This window comes from Eumetopias jubatus, unplaced genomic scaffold, assembly GCF_037043125.1.
Source record: "Eumetopias jubatus isolate StellerSeaLion01/CBP00866 unplaced genomic scaffold, mEumJub1_p1.0 scaffold_12, whole genome shotgun sequence".
NCBI classification, from domain to species: Eukaryota; Metazoa; Chordata; class Mammalia; order Carnivora; family Otariidae; genus Eumetopias; species Eumetopias jubatus.
The window spans coordinates 60,732,579-60,754,979 of record NW_028274818.1 but is presented as its reverse complement, the minus strand read 5'-3'; the positions used below and the strand labels follow the sequence as shown (position 1 = coordinate 60,754,979).

General features: G+C 40.4%; 1 protein-coding gene and 1 pseudogene across 6 annotated transcripts in view; one reads left to right on the top strand and one right to left on the bottom strand.

Annotated features, from left to right (window-relative positions):
- Positions 1-22,401, top strand: part of RGS7 (regulator of G protein signaling 7) — a 529,270-nt gene that overhangs the window by 5,268 nt on the left and 501,601 nt on the right. The window lies entirely within an intron of this gene.
- Positions 2,171-3,161, bottom strand: LOC114215615 (ribosome biogenesis protein NSA2 homolog; annotated as a pseudogene).

Below are 22,401 nucleotides of genomic sequence, written 5' to 3'. Positions count from 1 at the left end.
CTATTTTCCCCTCAGTGACATAAATACTGACATGTGCCCTGAGCTAGAATAGGACCGTCATCTGTGATATTTTTGCTGGGAAGCAGACATTTTATGAGTAATAATTCAATGATGGATTTTGGATAATAATTAACTTGAGTTCAGAGCAGGAAAGCCTTGCACAGTTGAGCTTTTCCCTCACCTGTTCGTTGTTGCTTGCCAGTGCTATTTGTGGGATTAAGATAAGGATTTGTGGCCTGAATTTTATTTCCTTTATTTCCCACCTCCAGCCTCCCTGAATCTAATTGATCAGAAGAGAGTGCAGATGTAGGAAAGAGAAGCTATCTAGGGATTTTATTGCCTCCTAATAGCCTTTGTGGTTCTACTGAGTGATGGAAAGCAGGGTATTTTTAGGTGGTGTGGGTGATGGAATGTGTTCACTGCAGAGAATATGGAAATATTTTGGATTTGGATAGTTTGGTGACATAATAAATGCTAAGTCTCCTTGAAAAACAGAATTGTGGGAAATAAGCAACACAGATACTTGGCCCCCACTCCCCCTCTCATAACAGTGAAAAGGAGGCATTGGAAGTTCAGGGTGACAGGGACTTCTGTCTTACAAAACACCAATCCAATTATAAAATAATTGTAAATGATAAAGTGGGTACCCGGTTCCTTAGGGGAAAAAGGCCCACTTCTCTCTGCCATTTGCCCAAGGTAATATGAAGATTTAACTTACCCTCTTTTCAATTCCCTTTGTCTTGTGTCTAATTCAATTAACAAAGGTCTCAGGACATTGGAACTCTAATGAACAGTCATGAACTCGGTTCCAATTCCATTAAAATTGCCACCTGGTCTAGGCTGGAGAACCCATCCAGAGAGATAAGTTGCCATTCTGCCTTCTGAAAAAATATGGAGGAAAATATCAGCTTTTTGACATTAGCTGGGTTCTTAAGAGTAAGTCTAGGAGCCATCTCATTTTTGTCCTTCCTGGGGATTAGCAAGTAAATGTTTTCTGAAGGAGCCAGTGTGCTGAAGTGGAAGAAGCATGTGCACTGCAGATGTGTGGTCTTGGTTTTAAATATTGGCTCTGCCATTGTTTATGTCATTGTGGGTTAGCAGCTAACTCCTTTTGCTTCGGTTTCCTTATCTATAAAATAATGAAAACCAAAAGTGTTTCCTTTGTAGAGCCGTTTGATGGCAAAATGAGTTACCTAAGGAAGTGTCTTGTAGAGACCCTAACATATATTAGATCATCAATCAATGCTATAACAACAATAATCGAAATTATTACTCCTATTTATTTAATTAAAATTATTAAACACCTTGTATGTGCCATGGGAACCACTATGTTGTCAAATTTTTTGATAAAGGGAAAAAGGTGAATATTTTCATGTCTTCCTGATAGCTAGGGAGGCAGATTCTGTAGAATGCTTTGGTAGTACCATTTTCATGACACTTACAATGTCCTTTCTAATATTATTTAGTCCTATGTAGCTAGGTCCTCCTTTTTTTTTTTTTTTGGCTAGTTTCCACTTTTTAATAAGCTCTTTGAACTATTATCTTATATATCTCTGAAGTCTGTACAGTTCCTTGGATATTATGTAAACTAAAACCTTTGAATCCAGGAATTTCAAAAGTGAAAGGGAACTTAGAATTTGTCCACTTTTTCGTTTTGCAGATGATGAAATTGAGGGTTAGAGAAGTAACACAATTTGTCTGCAGTCACACGGCTTGAATTCAGGTCTTTATTTGTCTTTTGATGGATTTCTCTTTTATTTAATTTAAAATATTTTTTTTGTAAAACTGGGCTATTTTAATTTTTAAAAATTTTTTTCATTTATTTTAGAGAGAGAGAGCACATGCCAGTGAGTGGGGTAAGGGGCAGAGGGGAAGAATCTCAAGCACACTGCACACTGATCATGGTACTGAGTGCAGAGCCTGCTGTGGGCTCGATCTCAGGACCCCGAGATCATGACCTGAACCGAAACAAAGAGTCCAACACTTAACCAACTGAACCACCCGGGCACCCCTATTTTAAATTTTTTTACAATAGGATAAATGGTTCTCTTGATGCCTGCAGGTATGTAGGGCTGTTTGGTGATATTCAGAACCACCACAGTTATGGTGGTTTTCCTGATTGGCGTGTAGTCTGCAGTAATTGTAAGGAGTTCCTTGTCTCAAACTGCTATCAAACCAGCAAGACTGCCTTCCAGCATCCATCATTTTTAGTATTGTTGGTAACCTGGGCATCTTTTCCCCAAATAACCTTGCCTCCTTAGGACACAAGGCTCAACTCACTCATGTTCACCTCAAGGACAGTACTTTCGGTAATAACACCCAAAGTTGCATCTAGTGGGGATGAGGGATTCTCTTTTACACCAGGCACTGGCAGGCAAAAGGTGGCTTTCAATTCAGGATGTGTTACATGGGCCTTTTTGACACATAATCCCATTGGCCTAATGAATCTTTCATATTTAGGTGGTTTCCGAGTAAAGCCATCTCCAAAAAGGCAAACTTTAGTAACCATCCTCTTCAATGCTTGCTTCTTTCTCTTTCCTGTTTGAATAACTTTTAATACTTCTGTTTGTCCTTGGGCAGGAACTTTGGGCAAAGGAGCTCCCACTTTCCTGCTTTCTCTTTTCATTTTTGTTTAATCACATTGGAAAATACTTTAGCTTGGGACGGTCCCTCCCTGTCCACTAGATTTGCAGGGGCTGCTCCTTGTGGAGGCTTGCCATCATTCTTTTGTTTGGTGTTTCTCTTTTCATGCATTTTTTTTTTTTTTTTTTTTTTGGATTTTAGTTATCTACTTGACAGAGAGAGAGAGCACGAGAGCACAAGGGGGAGCAGGAGAGGGAGAAGCAGGCTCCCTGCTGAGCAGGGAGCCTGACTCCGGGCTGACCCTTCGGCTCAGGGTCCTAGGACCATGACCTGAGCAGAAGGCAGTCACCCAACTGACGGAGCCCCCCATGTGCCCTTCCTTTCATGCATCTTGATAGTTTCTTTGTATATTCTCAGCATGGCGCTGTTTATAGTAGAGCTTAGCTTTCTGACCAGTCATCTTTTTTGCTTTCTTTGAATGTTCATGAGCCTCTTGATCGTCTTTCTTTTTCTCATGGTGATCTGAAGGATAGCCATAGCACTTCCGTGTGTAACTCAGTATATTCGTTTTGTGGCATGGTGACGGCCATGGAGCCACTGGGTACAGCTGCTGGGACACCAAGAAGCTCTCCGTTTTCGGGTTTCACAAACCTGTGAGCTGACTCCACGTAACCTGCGATGGGAAAGAGACAGTTCTAAAGCGACCAGGTCCAGATAAAGTGGGACACATGGGTTCTGAACTTCTGTTCTTCACGTTTTCTCTCACTCTCTTTTAAAATAAATGCAATTAAGTCCTTGTGTTTGTAGTTGTAGATGGATCACTAGATTCCTTTTCCCTTCCACTGTACTCTAGCTTTTGGTGCCCCAGGAATGATAAGGTAGGGAGCTTGGTCTGCCTCACTTTGGGAGTAGCTCTGTTCTTGATTGGATCCTGGCTGGAAATTCTAGGTGGATGAAAACACAGCACGTGATGCTCTGTGGCAGGACTGTCCAATGGAACTTCCTACCATGGTGGAAATATCTCTACATGGACTGTCTAATACAGTAGCCACTAGCCACAGGGGACGATGGAACCCTTGAAATGTGGCTATCCCGGACCTGAATTTTAAATTACGCTTAATTTTAAGTAATTTAAATTTAAGTAGCCCCCTGTGGCTAATGATTGCTGTATTTGACAGTGTTAAGGAGTAAAGACCTTTCAGAAAACAGCATCAAACCCAAGAGAAGAGATAAAAGAATATGCTATACCTACTCTGACACTTGGCACACGGTGCTTGCAACAAAGTTGGGCTCCAACAAATGATTTTTTAAGTGAGTAAAATAGAAGTGAAGTTTTGAAGGCAGACAGTGGCCTGATAAGGAGATGGGAGATATTGGGATAAGTGGCATCAGCTGCCTACTTAGTTTATCTATTTATTTTCTCATCCTGTGAAAACTTTCAGTGTCTGGAGAGGGTGACCCTCCTAAGCTGAGAAGATAGTGGTTGTGGGACCAGAGCCTGCAGACGCCACCCAAGAAGGGCACTCGCAGGTGCTTGGGTGAGTTGCTGATGTCAGAGGCATGTCAGCTGATCTCCATCTTGTGGCATCTCAGAGATGCACCCGAGCTATTCTAATTCCTAACAAGAACAAGAAAAAACCAGAAGCTTCCAGGTAAAAGGGGCTTAAAGTGGTCAGAATCCTTGTTGAGAATTTAAAATTGGGGTAAAAGGAAACCTTTTTTCCTTCTTTGTAAGCTCACTTCTCTTTCCTGTGTCTCAGAAAGTTGAAAGGAAGCTAAGCCCATGGGGAGGTGGCAGCGAGAGAGGGCAGGGTCTCTTAGTCCGAAGGGCTGGACGTGGATTCCTGTGTCGCCCCTCACTAGCTGTACCAGCCGGGGCACATTTCTTACCTTCTCTGAGTTTCACTTCTGTCATAGAATTGACAGAGACTACTTCACAGAATCTTTGAGAAGGTGAAATGAAATACAAGTGAAAATGCCTAAGAGTGATGGACAGATAATACTTGTGGACTCTTTTTGGGAGTTGTGGAAATTACCGAGACTCCTTGAAAGAGTAAACATTGCAGAAGGCTTCCTGATAAGGCTTCGCCAGCTTGCCAAGTGTCCCCATGGCTGTAGGTCATTTAGAAGCTCAGTTGACATGATTTCCCCTGTTTGGTCGTTGCTGGAAGATGTCAAAAACAATATAAATCTACATGACCTTCTTTGGCCACACAAAACTTTTGAATGTCAGGCAAACTGATTCATTAGCTACTTTTTCTCTTGTACAGAAATCTAGGGAGATTTTTCACCCTTTTTTAAGATGACACAGCCCAAACATTTTGAAGAAAATTCAGTACCACCTAGAAAGAACACATTTTACCGACATTTCTGTCACTGAACTTTTCTAGGTGCATTTCCTCTGGTATTTAATGCCATATGTCACTGGCTCTGTCTTATACTTAGTATTTTGATTTGTTGTTAATTAGAATCAATGCCATTTATTGAGTGCTTACCCTATGTCTGCTTCTTTACAAATATTGCCCATCTTCCTTAAAATAATGTTGCATGTTGGTTATTAGTATCCTGTTTTTCTAAGAAGCCAGCTGAGACTGCCCGGGACTGCCCCGGGACCAGTGGGAGAGCTGGTGTGCTTCATGAAGGTGGAGACATCTGTCTTTCACCGCTGCGTTCCCAACACCCACAAAAATGGCACAGAGTAGGTGTCCCAAATATTGATTGTATAAATGCACAAATGAGTGAATGAGCAAATGAATGAATGCTTGGTCCAAATATCCTACTCCTGCCTCTTCACTGCATTGCTTCACGTCATGACTCTCAGAATTCAGTTCCTCTCACTATATGTGCGTTGAGCCCCGGCGATGTCTCAGCCCCGTGGTAGGCCCCAGGGACAGAGTTGTAGACAAGGCAGACAGCGTCTGAGCCCTCACTGAGCCTATTTCACGGTGTCAGAGACAGATGCCAAGCAACTATCATAGGGTGATTAATGACATAGAAGGGGAAGAACTGGGTGATATGGAAATTTATTTATTTTTAGGTCATCTGGTTCCTAAAATAACTTTTATGTTGATCTGTGTCTTCCAGTTGCAGTTCTGAGTGCCCAGCACAGTGCCCAAGTTCATACAGCCTCTGACACTTAGCAAGTACTCAGTAAATGAACTGAATGGAGCTAAGCGAATGTTGAAAATCCTCAGGGCTTTACTGAGACAACTGAGACAAAAGCGTTGATTTTTATCCCTTAGAAAACTAAATGTCTCCTTCCATAGGTTCTCAATCAGGCATCCCCCATTCTGGCAACTCGGGATTGATGAGGCTGTCCCTGGCCAGCAAGAAAGGGGAAAGAGACTCTTGTAATTAGAGGAAGGTGCTTGTTAAGCTTAAGGCTTTGCAGTCAGACTCCTGGATTAAAACTGACATAATACTTGTGAGCTCGAATCAGATTACTTTGCTTCTTTGAGTCTCAGGTTCCTCATCTGTAAAATGGGGAATGGTAATAGGTTATTATGAGGAGTACATCAATAGTGCATGTAAAGCCTGGATGAGTAGGAAACATTCAATATATTTTAACTATTCTTTACAGAAGCCCAAAGAAAAGGAACTGGGTTTCCCTATAAATGGAAGTGGTAATATCTAGGGAGCACTTCCCTTTGAAAATTTTCTTTCTTACACATGTTTTGGAATTTGCTGCTCTTCGTTGGCTCTTGATAATTTTGTTAAAAATTGTTTCATATGGTAAAAGTACAGTAAAAATTACCTAAACTGTTCAATTATGGTACAATTCAAACAAACACAGCAGTGGAAAAAATAATAGGACATGCATGTGCCCATCACATACAACAGCCATTAACCATGGGTAAATCTTGTTTCATTTATACTTCCTCACGGATGCTATCCCCCAGGTGATTATTTTGAGGCAAATCTCAGAAAAACCTGTCTTTTAAGACCTAAATTCCTTCATATGTGTATAGGATATTTTTTAGGGAAGAGAAAGGTAAATGAAATGGTAATTATTCTTTTACTCATCTTAAGTCCTCAGTATCATGGCACATCCTACTCCATGAGTTTTTTGTTTTTTAAATATTTGCTCAAATGGGTCTATCATTCTTTTTTCTTTTTTTATTGTGGTAAAATATATATAACAAAATTTACCATTTTAACCATTTTTAAGTGTGCAGTTCTGAGGCATTAAGTATGTTACATTGTTGTATAACCATCACCACCCTCCGTCTCCAGAGCTCTTTTCATCTTGCAAAACTGAAACTTGTACCCATTAAACACCAATTTCCTATTCTTCTCTCCCAGCCCTAGCAACCACCTTGCCACTTTATGGATGTGACTGCTCTTGGGACCTCATATAAATGGAATCATAGTGTATTTGTCTTTCTGTGACTGGCGTATTTCACTAGTATAATGTCCTCAAGGTTCATCCATGCTCAGTTATGTGTCAGAATTTTCTTTCTTTTTAAGGCTGAATAATACTCCATTGTATGGATAGATATCACATTTTGTTTATCCATCGTCTGTCGATGGGCACTTGAGTTACTTCTACCTTTGGCTATTGTGAATAATGCTGCAATGAACATGGGTGTACAAATATCTACTTGAGTCCCTGCTTTCAACCCCAGAACTAGAATTGCTGGAGCATACAGTAATTGTATTTTTAATTTTTTTGAAGAGCCATCATACTAATTTCCTTAGTGGCTGTACCATTTTACATTTTCCAGTACACAGAGGTTCTAAGTTCTCCATATCCTCACCAACACTTGTTATTTTTGATAATAGTCATCCTAATGGTTATGAAGTATTATCTCATTGTGGTTTTGATTTGCATTTCCCTAATGACTGAGCATCTTTTCATGTACTTATTGGACATTTTTATAACTTCTTTGGAGAATCCATGAGCTTTCAAATACAGATTAGACTGTCCTCAGGAATGGTTTTGACGAATGAACTATATGACCATTTAGATTTCTGTCTAACCAAAATTCTGTTATTTTTGTTTGGAATTTAGCTTTTTAATAATGGGGCGATCTTTAAAGTTCTTTCTATTCTTTGCTTCTGGGTTTTTAGCTAAGAGTGAAACCTCCATGATTGACCCTTTTAGGTAATGGTAGTGATGGAGCTTGATGAATAAAAAATAAATAAATAATAACACATTTAAAAACAAATTCCATTTTCTTTGTTTTGAGTCTGAAATAACCACATTTAGGGTTGTTGTGATAGGACAGGAAGTCTCACATCTCTTAGAGAATCTTGTCAGTGCTTTAAAGAATATCCCAGACGCTCTCAAAATTACAATATTCATCGTCTTTCTTTGGCTTTTATATAGTCTCCCCACACTTTTTTTCCGAATGCATTAAGTTTGGATAACAATAATGAATGTAGAGCATTCATTCTGTCCTGAAGGTAAGAAGTCAGATGTATTCATGATTATAACTAAAAAAGATAATTTCAGATGGATCTCTCCTTCCATCTTAAATCTTGGCCTTATGCAGTTATTTATTTATTTTTAGAACCTTTCTTTTAATTTTAATGAAGTCTCAGTACAGGTCATTGGGCTGGGAGTTTTAATGACTTGAATCCAAAGCAGTTTATCTGTAGGAGGTGGGTTCTGACTCTCCCCACTAACTAGCATTGTATTACATACGGCTTTAAAACTGAAGTGATATTCTTACTCTGAAAACTTATCAGAAGCAAATTAATTTATCTGTACCATATTGGTTTGTTTGACTCAAAGCTCACTGTCACTTTATAAAACTGTCGTAAACCCCTCTGTCCTTGACATTTCTGCAGTAATAGCACTCTGTGTTTACATGGCCACTGGAGTGATGGTCCCATTTTCTAGGCTCCTGAGAGGCCTGCTAGCCATGGCCATGTGATGCCTTCTGGCCAGTAAAATGTAAACAGAAGAGATGTGCATAGTATCTGAGACATGCCCTTTAAAAAGAAGGATATACCTTTCCTTTTCCCTTTTCTCATTCTTGCTGGCTGGCATCCAGTCATCCTGGCCATGAAATGGAAGGTGACAGCTGTGGATGGCAGAACAACAAAAGGGAGTGAACCTGGGTCCCTGATCACTGTAGAGTCAGCACACTGATCTGACTTGCTTACGTAAACTTTTATGTTAGAGGAAAACTAACATGTATCTTCTTCTTCTGTTGTTTTTAAGATTTTATTTTTTTTAAAGCAGTCTTAGGTTTACAACAAAATGGAGAGGAAGGTATAGAGATTTCCCAGTTGCCCCCCGCCCCTACATAGGGTCCCCCATTATCAACATGATTCACCAAAGTGGTACATTTTTTTTTACCGAGACTGAGCCTGCATTAACACATCATAATCATCCAGAGTCCACAGTTTACTGTAGGATTCATTCTTGGTGTTGCACATTCTGTGGGTTTGGACAAATACGTCATGACATGCATCTATCATTATTATATTGTACAAAGATTTTCATTGCCTTTCTTATCTTCAAGATCTTGCACTTATCTGTCACTTGCAACAAACCCAAATTCTAACCAATTCAGCAACTATATCCAGTGCTTTATTTTGCATCTCTAAGATGGTAACGGGGCTCAAGTTTTATTTGAAATATAAGTTTCTTGTTTTATTTTAAAATCTATTTGCTCTCTAGGAATAAATCTAGTTTCTTTTAAACAACGTAATGGAGAAATTTGGACTTAGATTAATTATGCATATGGTTCACTTTAATTTAGCAAGTGCTTATTGAACAATTATTAGGTGCAAGGTAATTTACTATAAGTGTCAGAGGATAAAGAGTCAGTGATAACGATGATATGTTTTTTATCAGAGCACTTTACAGTGTCAAGATTGGAGGATCAACAGATTCACAAGTAATTTCCCCCCCCCCACACACACACCCTCATAATATTGATGGTGCAGTTATTCAGTTTTTAAAAATTCCTGTTTTCCTATAAGGAAACTGAGGCCTGGGAAGGTTATTTCCCATGTCAAAAAAATGTAAATGAAAACCATCTTATTTATTTTACTGCAAATTAAATATGGCAAGGGTAAGAGGAAAAACTTTAAAAAATATTTGAACTTATTTCTTTACCCTAGAACTTGGTAAAGTTTATACAGCAGATCCTACATGGAAGGTGCTCTTCTTGCAGTGTCTTTGCTTGCTTGGAAGTCTGGCTAATTACAAATGGAATACTTTTATATAATAAAACAAAAGCTGCTTAAAGTTGTAGAGATAGGCCAGTACTGCATTGATTTATTTGAACACAACCCGTTAACCTTGTTTTATGTTTGGAAGCATTTTGTTGAGCATATTCGGGAAAACCAGTATGAACTGCCCACCTTGGTACCATCTTTGGTAGAAATTGTTCATTCTTAACCATAGAAATGAGGTGCTGAGTTGAATTTTAGCAAAGAGTTAAGTAAGTGCAATGAGAATACTTTATCTGTAACCATTTATTCCACCAATCCAGGGTGCCTCAGTATATCAAAAATATCCACTCAACAAGGCAAAATATGGGCATTTCTGCTGTAGCACAATACAGTCCTTTAAAAAAAACCCATATTCTGCAAAAACACACTATAAATAACTGCCATGTTAAGGGAAATAGAATTGGAATAGATCACTCTAAACATTTTAACCCCTCAAAACATTTACTGTTACAATTAAACATTAGCCAGAACAATGGCAATCTTAATAAAAGTAATAGCACAACTCTACTAGCCTGCTAACCTCCCTGTAAATAAAGGAATCACACGGTATTATAAGGCTTTACCTTTAAAAGGTAAAGGAGAAGGTAGCTTGATGGAGGAGTATAGAAGGAAGCATTGGGTCTGCTCAATTCTGAAAACAAGGACAGAGGGACATTAGCATCAGAATTTGCAGGTAGGGGAGCAGTGAGAGGCTTTGCACAAAATAGTCTGGGTCCTTCTCTAGTCTTTGCTTGTTTGTCTTGTACAAATATCTGAGAGAAATGGGCAGTAAACCCTTTTGAAACCTCGTGTGTAGCCAGGTTGAGCCAGGAGGAAGGGCAGGCCACGTGGGCAGTGCTGCAGTCTTTCATGGCTTGCTGCACCTGTGTGTGTGTGTGTGTGTGTGTGTGTGTGTGTGTGTGTGTGTACGCGTGTTTGTGCATGCGGATATTTCAGGTCCGGCTACTGTATTGTGAAAGCACAAAATCCAGTGTGCTGAGAAGAATTGTGATCAGCCGGTGGGGCTTCTATTTTGGACTGACAAATTTCCCCGATTTACCAATTGTGTGTGGGTTCATTCTTGTTCCAGAAATGCACCATGCATAAAATACACCACCCATCAAAGGACTGTTGAGCCCCTCACAGTTGAACTGGGGAGGCCTGCCGACTCAGGGCGAGAAACAAAATGAATGCATTTGTAATAAGGGTGGTACAAGGAAAGGAGGCAGAGGAAAGGAATGGGACTAGAGCAGGTTTGAAGAGGGAAGGTGAATGTCTTGTGAACCCGACATATGCCGAATTTTTTTTTTTAATGTTTTATTTATTTATTCATGAGAGTCAGAGAGAGAGAGAGAGAGAGGCAGAGGGAGAAGCAGGCTCCCCGCAGAGCAGGGAGCCCGATGCGGGACTCGATCCCAGGACTCCGGGATCATGACCTGAGCCGAAGGCAGACGCTTAACCATCTGAGCCACCCAGGCGCCCCCCCGAATTTGGTTTTGTTGGAGTTTCATAACAGCCCCATGAAGTGGGTAATGTTCCCCCATTCTCCACGATGAGTTAATGAGGCCCAGAGAAGGTGAGGATTCTGCCGAAGGCCACGCAGAAGGAAAATGGTGGTGTCAGGATTTGAAATCAAGTCTAGACAGGGCGATTCCCTAATGCATTGGAATATGGAACCTGAAGCCTATGTGCTGAAGGCAGCGGGCTCACCTGCTGTGGCTTGTCCAACTTGAGGGAATCTTGTAAACTCTCGGAGCTTCTTTCCCCTCACATACAGAGGCGCTAGGAACAGGTACTTCGGAGGATGATTGTGACAATGATATAAGATAAGACATGTGGAAGTGCTTTGCAAATGGTCAAACATTGTGCAGCAATAAGGCGTTTTATTTTCCCTCCATGAAACTTTCAGCTCTTTATATTAAAAATAGTTATGAATATCAATGGTGTTTAAGATTGTAGGCTTAATGGTTTATATAGTTACAAGTGAAAAAGGAGAAAGAGAAGGGTTTCTGGGATGAGGCAAAGCTGTTTGGTTCCAAAGCAAAATCCGTCCGCGTATTAAGAAAGCTGAAGGAGGAACTGTGCATTGCACCTGCAGACACCATTGATGATTAACCACAACACTAAACAGGTGGCATCTCACTGAATGCTGTCTAGGGGGGTTGGCAGAGGCAAGAAGATTCTTGCCGGGATCCCTGTACTTTATTTAGAGATCATCTTCCTCCTTGTGTTCTCACTTCCGTCTCCTTCTTCCATCCATGTACAGACATGGGTGACTGAACACCTGAATTGATCGAGAATGTGTGGTGGGAGCATGCTCTGGGGAAGTATCTTATAGGTTTTATAGAGAGTCTTACGGCAGTGAGGGTGCGGCTCAGGAGAGCGCAGGGCTGAGTGAAGCCTTTCCTTTCGATGCTCTGAGTTAGACGCTCTGTGTTACCTTTCTCAGTTCTACCTGGACATGTGGCTCTAAAGCTAATTTGATGTGCTTTTAAAATGTTTTGGTTTCTCTGCTCCTTAGATCGTTCTAGTAATGCCAGGACTGCCTAGCAAAAATGGTCTGGGATGAGGATATTGGTGTTAGTACTGATCTAAAAAATAGTCTTTTTATTCTTTTTCATTTACTTTATTTTTTGTATCTGTGTGAGATGATGGATGTTAACTAAAGTAATTGTGGTCATTCTTTATGTAAGTAAAGTCATTATACCATATACCTTAAACATACATGGTGGCATATGTCAATTATTGCTCCATTAAAATGGCAAAAAGTTAAAAATTAAAAAAATGCCCTATAAAAAAGGTTGGATGCTAAAAAATGTGTAAAGAAGAAATAAAATCAATCATAATTCAATTACTTTAAGATAATAACTGTAAAATATTTGGTTAGTTATTTTATATATATGTGTGTGTGTGTGTTTGTGTGCAAATTTATACAAATATGAATATCAATGTAAATCCAGTAGTGGTACCCTGGAGTCAGCTTCAGCTGGCTTGTGCACCTCTCCCCAAGTCTACATTCAGTGATGGCAGGTTGGTAGACTGAAATCAGCCATGGTAGGAGTCCTAACAGCTTGGGAATTAGCAAATGCTGTAAATCAGAGCTCCTTCACCCTTTTCTCCCTTCTTTTTATTTATTTTTAAGTTTATTTTTAGTTTTTCATTATGTTCGGGTAGCCAACATATAGTACATCGTAAGTTTTTGTTGCAGTGTTCAGTGATTCATTAGTTGCATGTAACACCCAGTGCCCATCCCAACACGGGCCCTCCTTAATGCCCATCACCCACTTTCCTCCCTTCTTAACTGTTGTTAAACACTTACCAGCACATCACTGCATCACTCTCTGTGTGTGTGTGTGTGTGTGTGTGTGTGTGTGCGCGCGCGCGCGTGTGCTTTTTTTTTAATCTTTTGAGCTCTTTAATAACAGGATCTGGGTCTGATTTTGCATTGTGTCCCTACAGAAATGAACACATCGCCTGACAGATTTAGTGGACATTTAGTAAGTGTCTGACAGATTAAGGATGGTATTAAGGAAGGAAGGGTTAGGACTGTGGTTCAAATTTTTACAATGGAATCAGTACATTTGTTGACTAACATCTTTTTTAGTAAGTAGTTCTGTAAACCAAGACCAAGTGGATGGTTTTGCAGTTTGCTGTGTGTCACTTGTTGAATTAATAGCAATGACATTTGCTCTAATTCCAGGAGCATTAAGCAGCCGAGTAAGCCCCTGCAGAGTAGAAAGTACATTGGACTAATCCGGAGTCCCTCGTCTCTTTTTGTCGTCACTAGCTGGTTGGCTTGGACAATCTGCCTGGGTCCTAATTCCTCAGTTTGTGCAACATGCATGTATTCTGCGCATGTGGGAGGGGAATAGTTGATGAAAAGGTGATTTCCAAGCAGTGCTAAGCTTTCATGATATGTGTTAGGATGCCAGAGTAACTTCTGTTTCCCCCGGTAACCTGCAAGAGGTAGTTCATCTCCTGAGGTTGTAACGCCCACTCCCGCCCCCTATCCTTTACAAGTGGGCTCAGTCTTCAGTTTCTCACTGTGCTCTTTCATTTTATTTCATTTAACCCTCCTTATTAGTGTGGAGATTGGAATAATCAATGTGAAGGAAATTAATTGTCCCGTGGATATCCTTTTTGATTGTTTGGAACATTAGACTGGCAGAACCCAGTGCCCCTGCTTGCTGATTGTTAATGACTCCTAATATGCCATGATTTAATAATGCTTGTGGAAATGTTTGCTTTCTTTTGTATCTGTGTATATTAAAGGGTCTTTGCGTAACTCAGCTGATGATTCTTGAAGTGGTTTTATAGCGAGAACTACTGGTAGGGCCTTTTGACAAGACATGTCTGTTTTTATTGTAATTTCCGGTTTTATTAAAAAATACAGAGTGGTCGGGGCACCTGGGTGGCTCAGTCATTAAACATCTGCCTTCGGCTCAGGTCATGATCCCAGCGTCCTGGGATTGAGCCCTGCATCGGGCTCCCTGCTCCGCGGGAAGCCTGCTTCTCCCTCTCCCACTCCCCCTGCTTGTGTTCCCTCTCTCTCTCTGTGTCTCTCTCTGTCAAAAAATAAATAAAATCTTAAAAAAAAAATACAGAGTGGTCATAGTGTTTGTTCAAAGGAAACAAAAATCCATGGACTTTCTTATGCTACTTTAAAAAATCTACAGTTTGGAAGGAAAGTTGTGTCAGTTGAGTGAGTTCTGCTGTTTGGGGGCAATACTCAGTTTGCCCCTCCCCACCAATTACCCTGTAATATATAAAAGAGCTTTTGACTCTAATGTCCAGGGGGGCACCAGGAGCATATGTGTGGTAGGAGTGGCATTGATATTTTTAAAGCATTACATGGTCTAGAATGATCTTTATGACCCAGCTAGCCAACCCTGTGACTGAGGATGGATCCTGCTGTTTCAACCACTGCCCTTGCAATTGGTTCAGAAGTTGAAATTTTAATTTTTTTCCTTGGTTCTGTTCATGTCAATTTGTGGGGAGGATTCAGAGGCTTTATTTTATTGGCATTCCAACTAAACTGTCCAAGGAAGGTCAAGCCTTCAATAAATTTCTCTTTCTCATTTGCTTACAAATATGCAAATAGGAGAGCTACACCACAATCAAGTTTTGAAAAGTTTGCACAATTAGGTTTTCTCTAAAAGGAAAATGTTTCACTGTCTTAGACATTTCCTAAGCAGAGTGTGATGAGACCATGCACATTATCTAACTCACTCCTCCCTTCCCTGCTCCCCTCTGGGTGACCTCCATCGGTAGAAAGGAGTGCGCTTCCTCAGGAGGAAGCCATGGTTGGACACCGCAAACCATTATAAATTAGTTCCTTACATTAACATAAAATCTATTTTTTTGGCACTCTTTCCCATGGTTCTCATTTACATTTCCAGATTTACATAGGATACCCAAGCCCTCTTTCACACAAGAGCACTTAGCCTATACAAAATAACAGTCATGGCTTCCCAAGCCTTCTCTTTTCCAGGATTAATGTTTCTGTTTCATCTAGCCCTGTCGCACATGATGTGGTTTGCAGATCCATTTCCCTACTTGTTGGTCTCCCCTGGAGAAGCTCTAACAGGCTGAGGCCTCACTTAATTCCAACCTGTGCTTACAGTTTTCGTGACTGTGACTCATATGATTACCTTTTAAAACCACTTGATATTTTTTGGAATAAATGTTTAAAAGTTAATCCCATAGACACGTCAGGACCTGAGCGGAGGCTGAGGGTGCAGCAGGTGGGAGGGAGATTCAGCATGAAAGTAACCCCAGGACAATTTTAGAAACTAGATTGCACTCTCAGTCCATTACAGTTTTAACCTACCTGCGTCAACACAATTCTTCCTCCATCTGCTGAACTCCCCCCAGCATTTTATTGATGTTTCTCTTTGACACTGATCATTTTTCACCTCTGTATTACCATAAATCTTTTTCCTGTGTGTGAATGAATGAATAATTACCTTCTGATTCCCTAACTTAGGATATCTGAATATAAGCTGTATTGCTCATTTTTCTTTTTTGTAAAACATTGCTGGTCACGCTTTTAGCTGCCCACTAAAATTCCCCGTGAATAGTTGTTTATTTACTTCTCTCCAGTTAGAGAGACAGTGGATTAGGTGAGACTAGTAAAAAACATGCAGAAGTAAAGTAGCAGAAATGATTGCTAGATCCCAGATCTAAAACTTAGTTTCGTAGAATGTATAAGGGAATAAGTAATAGTAATAATAATGACACTAATAAGAACATCAATAACAACATAATAGGTAAACTGCATTTTTCTTTATCAGGTAGGAGGCATTGTGCTAAGCACTTTACATATGCTATATAATTTAATCCTTAAACTAGTTAGAGATTTGAGAATTTAAGGAACATGTCAAGGCCAAGCTGCCCGTTGCAGAGCCAGGAATCAAACCCAGATTTTTTTTTTTCAAGCTCATTCTCTCAACCATTGTTTTATAATGCGGTACATTCGGTAGATTGTCAGTAATGTTCATTAGCATACTTCCGCCCTCAAAAGGAAGCTGAGAGGTTCTGCAAACTTAGTGATGACTTTCAATTCAATAAGCAAAAGCACAATGGGTAAGTGACTGGCTGAATACAATACCTTCCTTCTTAGATTAGACTCTCATTTTTTTCAAAAAGATTTATTTATTTATTATGTGTGAGCTGTGGGGGGAGGGCAGAGGCAGAGGAAGAGAGACAACCTTAAGCAGACTCCCTACTGAGCTAGGAGCCCTACTATGCAGGGCCCAATGTGGGGCTCCATCCCATGACCCTGAGATCATGACCTGAGATGAAATCAAGAGTTGGACGTTTAACTGACTGAGCCACTGGACATTTAACCAACTGAGACTCTCTCATTTTTGATAGAGAGGATCTGAAGTGGGCAACAAAATAACATGTATATTTTAAATGTCTCTTTAGTTGTTTTTTGATATCTGCTGGAGGAAATAGTTAAAAGAACAGAAGGAAAAATCCACTAAAGAAGAATACATTTAATATAGGAATCATGGAAAAGCCAAACTAAATAGAGACGAAATGATGGATTAATGAAAACATTTGCTGTGTGCCAAGAGAAACAAGGTTTAATTTTGCTTTGTATTGTGGAAGAATATGCCTCTAGATTCTGGGGTGAAATATAGTTTCCATAAGAAAATTCAACCACAGGGATGGCTTGACTAGTAGAGAGTACAGTGGAATGTCTGCTACATCTTTCCTGGATATTATAATTCTCTTTTGCATGAATGTTTTCAACAGCTTTTTGTTTGATCAGCCCCCTTACCATTTAGATCATATTGAGCTTGCAATCAAAGGAAGACTCTAGGTATTTTTCAGAGAAGCTGCTGTATAACTGGACCCTCTTCAAGTTCTACTGCGGTGTTTTGATTATTTAAACCCAAACCCTGGTTTTATGTTTAAATCTGTTTAATTACATTTTCTTAAATGCCATTCAGCTTTCCACAGTGTTGGGTTTTTTAATGTGCCGGATTATACGGTACATTTCCTTTCACTCTTAGATATATGACATGTGTCACTTGAAGCTCATCGCATCAGAGGACAGAGCCACGAGGGCTCACTTTATTTTTTTTTAAAGATTTATTTATTTGACAGAGAGAGAGACAGCAAGAGAGGGAACACAAGCAGGGGGAGTGGGAGAGGGAGAAGCAGGCTTCCTGCTGAGCAGGGAGCCTGATGGGGGGCTCAGTCTCAGAGATCGTGACCTGAGCCCAAGGCAGATGCTAAACGACTGAGCCACCCAGGTGCCCTGAGGCCTCACTTTAGTTAGAAACTTGCCACCAACTTTTCATTGACTCATTAACCAATGTTCTCTGGTGTACAGCTGTAAAATCTAATTTTAAAACATCATGTATCTTTTCTATCTACATCTCAGCTTCAACTTTGTCAGATGTCTTGCAAGATCTCACTTAAGTTCTTAGAGCTAAGGAACATCTTCCTTTTATCTAGTTCCGAGGACAGAACCACATGGTCCAGCAATTAAAGACCCACGGGAACCTGCTCCTTAAGTGGTTATTGATGATTTTTAGCTACCTCATGCTCATTATGGAACAGTATTAAAAAGAACATATGGTGGCTGACATCACCAAGACCTGTGTGGAAGATTAGCTCTGCATTGCATTATCACAACCATTAAGTCTCCTGTGAACTATTTTGTGTAGGATAATATTGGAAGGAGACAGGTCTTTCACCACTGGTAATGGGCATTCTGTCTGGGAAGACCTCCAAGCAGCCGTAACTGGGTTTTCAAACATGCGGACATTTAAAACCCCTTATGCAACGGAGTGCACTTTGCACACCTTTTGATCTTCATTGACAGAATGCTTTCCTCCCTTTTAAACATGCTTTTGTTTCTTTTCTAATGATATTGTCTTTGGATCCTGTCAAGGTAAATTTGGAAATGATTCTGTAATTATTTAACCTCTATTGATTACATTTGCAACTAACTAGTGGACCTTGGGTATGGAAGGTTTTGGTGTGGATACAGGTTGCCCTCAAACCCCTAAGAACATTATGGGATAAATGACAGCCCCAGAGTTGGCCAATGAGGAGGGATAGACTGGTTGCTAGTGCATTTTATAGATAGGCTTTTTATTAAATGGAAGCATACCAAGTACTTAACAAAAATGATTCTTTTCATCCCTTTATGTTGTATGTAAGGGAAATGAGGGAAGGTATTGTTTATGAAGGTAAGTGGTGATAACTTCTATTTCACATTTACTGTTGATTTTTAGATGTGAATCTGTGTGTAGGTATTTCTTTAATAAAGAAAAAAAGTCTTTATATTCCTGGCAGACCATTTTCCTGAGCATCAGCTTTGTTTCCAGGGTATTTCCACAAATAAATCACCTAACTACAAGATTTATTTTGGAGTAGTTAACAAGAGGCAAGATAGCCTTTTCTGAAATGTTTCTGTAAAGAGCCAAGATTTAATAAACTGAGTGCTACGTAAGATGGCAGCATAAAGTATTAAAGCAAGCATCCCAGACAGTAGTTCAGCCTAGGAGATGAGCAAGCATGCTGGAGAACAGGTAGCTGTGATATAAGTTGGTTGTGGGTCGTATGAAAATTACAGATGAGAGCAGGCCAAGGTTTGAAATTCAGTGAGGCTAAATTGATCTGTGTTAGAAATTAAAGTCCTAGCCATCAGAGGATGGCGGTAGGAACTCTCCCTGGCACAAGAACTTGATTTAGAACCTAACAGGGCCTGTGGTTTCTGGTAGTTAAACATCTGCACCTGGGCTGGGAATTGGTGAGTAAAAGGTGATCTTTTCAAAAGCCTACAGAGTCACAGAATTTTAAGGAGGTGATGGGCCAGGTAGTGCAACACTTTTATTTTACATATGAAGAGGTGAAACTTTCTAGAAGCTAAGTGATTTGTCCAAGGTTGCTAGCGAGCGGCAGAGCCAAGGCCTGAATACAGCCACCCACCACATATCAGAGATGTTAACAGATTTTTGTGCAAAACTAGGGCGGGCTCTTTTTTTTTTTTTTAACTGCTTGAAAGTGGATCCACCTTTAGCCAAATATACATTCCAGATTTTTCTGTGGCAGTGCTGACTTCATAAAACTTTTTAAAGGAGTCATTAAATAGAAAATCAAATTAATTTTGTATGTGCACAAATTATAAACCTTCAGATTCAGATGTTTTTTTAAGCCAGATGCCCTTCTTTCTGCTTTGAAAAATATGGTTCCTTAGCTTTACAGTCTATGCTGTAATGTGATAGTTGTACCCTGAGAAACCTTTTTCTGTCAAAACCTTAGTTATGAGAATAATGATTTCATTGGGAAAATGAAATTCAGGAGTTTCAGATCTCTAATTGCATATTTTTTTCCTGTAGGAATTTCAGTAATAAGAGCTTTAAAAGTAACTGTAAAGGTATAACCATGAAACCTAATCACATCTCAGCAAATTTATTCTTGATTACGTCTGACTCCTGCTCAAGTAACAGCCTGTCTTGTCTTCGCCCCATGGGTTCTGTGATCAGCACAGCATTCTTTCCCATTCCTGTCCCACTGACCGCTGAATGGCACAGTCTCACCCATAGACGTGCCCATACACATATGGGCACAGTCTTGCCCATCGGCAAGACAACTAACCTAGCTCTTGATGCTGCTGGCTCTGTCATTACAACAGTGACTCCCATGACTGAATCCTGAGGTCCACGTACATGGTTCACTTATGAAAACTTATGCTACAGGGTTCTTTCTTACCTGTTCTGTATTATTTAATAAAGAATTCCGTAGAAATACGGTTTTGTTTTTCAGGCTGTTTTGTTCTTTGCCTTTACCATTGTAATACTAAGATACCCACACCAAGCCGGTGAAATCTTATAAAGTTTACTTATGACACGGTATGTCTTAAAATCAGTTGCATTTTCCCACAAACACTAGGATGCTCAGAGGCCCTATCTGTGGACTTCCTTGAACAGAGGTGTAAGAGGTGACAAACAGATATTGTAATTACCTGGCTATATCTAAGGCCTGATCTTATTTTTTCTGTTATTTTTGTTTCTGGGATTTTCTAATCATTGAAATTTAGTGTATCTTTGTTATTGACCTTATATATATTTAAAAAAATGAAGCATGATATAAATAATAATTTAGATAAACTTCAAATACATTTTTTAAAGCACAAGGTGAAGTACAAGCAATAAATAAAAACAAAATTTGGTAGAGCTTTTGTGGGCAGACCAATCGGTACTGTTGGTTTCCACCCTCGGGGGCCCCTGGCTGAAATCTGAAAACTGGCCGTGGTACCCAGAGGGCAGGGAAGGGGGAGGCAGCCGCTCCGGGGGGCAGGTGGCAGAAGTAATAAAGCCAGGGCACTTACATATGAGGCTTGATGGGGTGGCCACAAGTCCAGTAGATTCCCACATCCGCCCTCCAGAATCTTAAAGTTTCTGTAGTGATCTTAATGGGGTTCAGTCACGGATACCCTACAATGGTGGTCTGAATGCCACATTGCTGTCTCTAGGCTGCGCCCTTGAAAATGGCTCCCATTTGGGAACAGAGGGTAAAATGTACATTCCAAGAACCTAGGGGCAGTGAGGAGCCTCTGGTTGCTGGGAGGTAGCCCGTGGGTCAACCTGCAGTCATGTCCTCTTGATGACCTTCTCCAGCAGACACCTGGAGAAACACTCTGATACAGAAATGAAGGAAGGAAGGTGATGGCTGGAGGAGTTTGTATACTTAATACACTGATGTGCAAATGAGGAAGAGGCCAGAGCTGACCAGAAGACAGACTGTGGCTTATCCAGTACTTTCTGTGGAGGGTCCAGGCTGAGGGGGATTTCTTGACTCTTCACTCGGGACTTGATGCAGTCACACAGCTGAGACCCTGGGAGGAGCGTGTCGGGGGATTTATTCTTTCCCTCAGTCTTTCCAACCAGCAGTGAAACCAGAAATGAGGCTCCCAGTGGTTCTGGGTATGGATCCTGAAGGGGGGGACCTGAAGTTGCCAGTGCTTTGAACAGTTGTACAATTTTCCTGAGAAACGTCATAGCCCTTGGGGATGCTGACCTTTGCTTTGAGGAGGTGGCAAAAGGATTGCTCTGTTTCATCAGTAGACCCCTGTTACTCTGGACTGTAGTGTATTTGACAGTGTAGCCTGTAGAGTAGAGGGTACCTGGGACATAATAAGGAAAGAATAAAAAAGTAGTGGTTGTTCCAAGTCATTCTGTTTGCCTGGAGAAGTAAGGAAAATGACATTTTCCCCTAATCAGTTTACGGATCTTCCCTCCCTCCTGGTGTGTGTGTGTGCGTGTGTGTGTGTGTGTGTGTGTGTGTTTGTACTTGATCTAACTTAAACACAGGATAATGGCTTGTGAGCAAAATGTTGTCCTGTAACATTAAGAGACACATGCACAACAAATATCAGATCTGAAATCCATGCATGAGGCCCTGGAGTCTGCCAACTGGTCTCTATATAAAGGTTGCCAGTGACCCAAATGGAGAGAGAACCTCTTGCCAACAGGCATATGTTGTTGCTTTCCGATAGTAATGAAGTGAATGTCAAACAAGATTTATTCGGGAACAGGTTCAAGCGTGTGCACCTGTGTCTGGCAGTATGTTGTGCATACATGAACGATGCCTTGAAGCTGTTCGGATCCTTTAATTTGTTCCTCCTTCCAACTCTCACATTATCAACATGAATACTCTTTTTGCTGTCCTATGGTCATTTTGCATTTCTGTGTTTACAGCTTTGTGCGAGTAACTGTGGAGAATCGTGCTGTAGACTTTAATCAGCAAAGTAGTACTTACTGTATTTCTCTTTTCCAGTTTTATTGAGATATAATTGACATAGAATATTGGGTAAGTTTAAAGTGCACAGCATCATGATTTGAAATATGTATATGTTGTGAAATGATTATCACAAGTTGAGCTAACATCTATCACCTCACACAATTACACTTTTTTCCCTTTTCCTTATAATGAAGACTTTTAAGATCTGCTGTCCTAGCAACTTTCAGACATGCAGTCTAGTATTGTTAGCTCTAGCCCTCATGTATGCCACACCCCCGAACTTATTTATCTTATAACTGGAGGTTTGTGCCTTTTTATGACATTTGCCCAATCCCCCTTCCCCTGCCCTCTGCCCCAGCAACCATAAATCTGATCTCTGTT